The following is a 3,886-nucleotide window of genomic DNA, read 5'->3' as shown; positions in this document are numbered from 1 at the left end:
CTCTTGTGAAAATTCTGGTTTTCTCCTGAAGTGCTCTAGAGGGTAAAGTTTTCTGGCCATTTTGTAATGCTTTTCTTTGTTCCCATGTTTCACTTTCAGTTTTGAGAGGCATACCTAATTTCAGCATTCTGAAATTTGTGGACTTAATTTTGTCACTCTATCTTTACCATTACAGTTTTATAGGCGGTATCCAAAAAGAGTCTATATAAGGTAATTTGACCTAGGAGTAAATCCCAGTGCTATCACTTGTTAGTATTTGGTGTCAAGTAAGTTATTTAATTCTGTTTCCTTGTTTGTAAAATGGTGGTAACAAAAATATTCCTCTCTGGGTGTTATGACATACTGTCTGTAATAGTGGCTGACACTACTAGTAATAGTTGCTGGTACATGTAAATGCTAGCTTCTTTAAGACTCAAATACTATTCTTTCTTAGTCTTAGAACTATTTGTAGTTTGAATGAATGAATGAATGCCAGAAGATTTATATAGTCAACAATGAAGTAGCTATACTAAGATAGCAGGCTAGAAATTTTATATGGAAATATAAGTAATAAGGTAAAGCACCAGGTAACTGTTCATGAATAAGTGTGTTTTAGAGGTAAAGGAAGAATAAATGAGTATAAAGCACACCGTTGAAGAGGAAGCTGATATACCATGTGTAAAATGTGTGATACAAGAAATTAAGTTGTTTCTATCAGCCTTAAGCTACCATCAAGAGCATGGATGGGTCTAGTTATGTCATATGATATATCACATAGATTACCTGTATTAACAACAAAATAAAAGTCATGATCCATAGTTACTAGGAATGAAATGGAGGGTAGAGTGGAGGTGGGAATTTTAAAAGTTAAACATGAAGGTGTGTTGTGGTTTTGAATGTAATAGCAGCTGTGATTAATATGTGATCTTCTAGACCAGTGGTTCTCAACTTTCCTAATGCCGCGACCCTTTAATACAGTTCCTCATGTTGTGGTGACCCCCAACCATAAAATTATTTTCGTTGCTACTTCATAACTGTAATTTTGCTACTGTAAACAATATGTAATTATATATGTGTTTTCCGATGGTCTTAGGCGACCCCTGTGAAAGGGTCGTTTGACCCCCAAAGGATCGCGACCCACAGGTTGAGAACCGCTGTTCTAGACTCTAAACAGGTACGCCCCTTAACAAACCAGCGTTCAGAAAATTGAGAACAGTAGAAGTTTCGTTTCCTTTTTTGACCGCTTGAGGTTCTGAGAACTCTTGGAAGAGAAAGCGCCTATTCAAATATTTTTCAAAGTAGCCAAGTATTTCTCAAAATGTGGTCTAGCTCACCCATAAGAAGTAAATGGATAGCATATGTCTCCAGAGGGGAATATTCTGAAAAGGACACATGGATTATGTAGGATTTGAACCAAAAATGCATAACCCAAATCTAATCACTAGAAAACATTCACTAAACTTACAATAAGGGATATTCTATAAAATATTGGATTTGTGTCCTTTAAAAAGTGACATTTTAAACAGCTCTCCGGGAGACTCTTCTATACATTAAAGCCTGAAATTAAAAAGAACCCGAGACGATCCTTATGATTAGGCATGTTTAAGAAACATGGAGGGTGGTTCCCTGCTGCGGGGTGAAACCCTCCGCATAGAACTCAACTCCAGTGTCTTTTCTCCGGGCCTCTGAAGTTCAGAAAACATGTCCTGAAGATATGACTCCAGGACCACCCTATTTTCTCCAGAAGGTCGCTGTACCAAGTTGAATATGCCATGGAAGCAATTGCACATGCAGGCACCCGTTTGGGGATTTTAGCCGTGGATGGTGTTTTGCTTGCAGCAGAGCGAAGTAACATCCACAAGATTCTTGATGAAGTCTCTCTCCCCACCTCACCGGCCCCCCCCAATCCCCACCCCCCGGAGCAATGTATAAACTCAGTGAGGACATGGCTTGCAGAGTGGCAAGCATAACTTCTGATGCTAATGTTCTGACTAATGAACTGAGGCTCATTGCTCAGAGGAATTTATGACAGGATCAGGAGCCAGTTGCTTGCGGGCGGCTGGTTACGGCACTGTGTGATGTCTAACAAGCTTATACCCAGTTTGGAGGAAAACATGCCTTCGGTGTTTCACGGCTGTACATGGGCTGGGATAAGCGTTACGGCTTTCAGCTCTATCAAAGCGACCCTGGCAGAAATTCCGGGGGATGGAAAGCCACATGCATTGGAAATAATAGCGCCGCCGCTGTGTCAATGTTTAAACAAGACTACCAAGAAGGAGAAATGACTCTGAAGTCGGTACTTGCTTCAGCTATCAACGTCCTCAGTAAGACCATGGATGTTACCAAACCCTCTGCCGAAAAAGTGGAAATTGGCCCACCAACAAGAGAGAATGGAAAGACGTTCGTCAGAGTTCTCAAACAGAAGGAAGTGGAACTGTTGGGCAAAAAAACACGAGGAAGAAGAAGCTAAGGCCGAACGTGAGAAAAAAGAAAAAGAACAAAGAGAAAAGGATAAAATAGAAGATAAAATTGGGGATTTTAGAAGTCTTTTGGAGCACTATTTCAGTGTGAAAGCTATCCTCTTCCACACTGAGAAAGCATTGGCCTTTTTAAAACCTGGATGGTGAGAAAGTAAAATGGTACCATCTGATCAGGACCTCGATATTTCTGTCCAGTTGAATAATGATTGCTCTTCATGAACCTTTTCATTCTTCCCCCCACCCCCCTTTTTGGGAATAAAACTAGGAAAGAATGGAAATGGTGAAGGAAAAAGAAAAAGAAAAAGAAACATTGAAATAGAGAAACCGTGAAATTTTTGGAAGAATGTCATTCAATTCAACAGAGAGTTAGTAACTTTATCAAACGTTCATATAAGAAGTTAAACTATATAATTAGTATAACTTGAATGGCTCTAGACTTTAAAAATCCCCTACTCTAAGAGGCAGTATTTTAGCGTCACTCTTTTGCCCATAGCTTTGTTTGCTTCATAGTACTTAAAACAGGAGTTTGTGTCTAGAAGACTATACAATAGGAAACCAAGGGGTGAGGTGTCTTTAATGACAGTTCCCAATTTACAATCAGGTTATATTTTAAGAGAATGTAAGTTTGCATTTCCTTATAGAAATAATGTTCTGGGTGAGAGGGAGTAGAGAGGAGGGTTTGCCAGCCTTTGGAGTGACAAAGAATGGGGCACTCACTCCAGGGCCTGCCTGTGGCTGTGCTGGGAAGGAGGAGCTGGTCCAAGACACCCCCCCACACACACACCCTTCCCCAGTCCTACTCTGGGTTTTTCAAGACTGTGTAGTTGCCAGCAGCTGATTCTAAATAATTTAGACCTCCACTGCAGTTTATGCTTTGAAACCAAAGTTTAAGAGAAACAAAGAATTTGAAAGCATATTTTATTAAAGATTTCTTGAAGACATTTCAAGAGAAAACCACTTGTAAAGAAATTATTTCTTTACCCTTCATACTTCTTTCAACTAATAAGTGCCTGTCTATCTCACAGGGTTACTGTTAGCATGCAGCATCCAATAATGTGTGTGTGTGTGTGTGTGTGTGAGAGAGAGAGAGAGAGAGAGAGCTTTGTTGACTGCAAGGTGCAGAGGAAATGCAAGGTGGCATGATTTTTATTACAACAGAGTCAGTCCCCAATATGACAAATTAATCTTAAAGACACAGTTGGAATAGGAGCAGAGTGAAAAATTTCTGCTCAAACCTCATGTGATTTAAGCTGATGAAAGCCACAGAAAGAGCCAAGCTGCCCCGAAGAGGCTTGGATAAGAGGGAGAAATTTAACCCAGGTAAGCACAAGTAATATGCTTTAGAGCAGTGGTTCTCAACCTTCCTAATGCCACGACCCTTTAATACAGTCCCTCATGTTGTGGTGACCCCCAGCCATAAAATTATT

The 3,886-nt window shown here is 40.0% G+C and overlaps 1 pseudogene; it reads left to right on the top strand.

Moving 5' to 3' along the window:
* The first annotated feature begins 1,680 nt into the window (after positions 1 to 1,680).
* On the top strand, positions 1,681 to 2,606 carry LOC118673262 (annotated as a pseudogene).
* Positions 2,607 to 3,886: the final 1,280 nt, after the last annotated feature.

Source organism: Myotis myotis, unplaced genomic scaffold, assembly GCF_014108235.1.
Source record: "Myotis myotis isolate mMyoMyo1 unplaced genomic scaffold, mMyoMyo1.p scaffold_m19_p_18, whole genome shotgun sequence".
NCBI classification, from domain to species: Eukaryota; Metazoa; Chordata; class Mammalia; order Chiroptera; family Vespertilionidae; genus Myotis; species Myotis myotis.
Note: the sequence above shows the minus strand (reverse complement) of the source record. Positions and strands in the feature narration are given on the sequence as shown.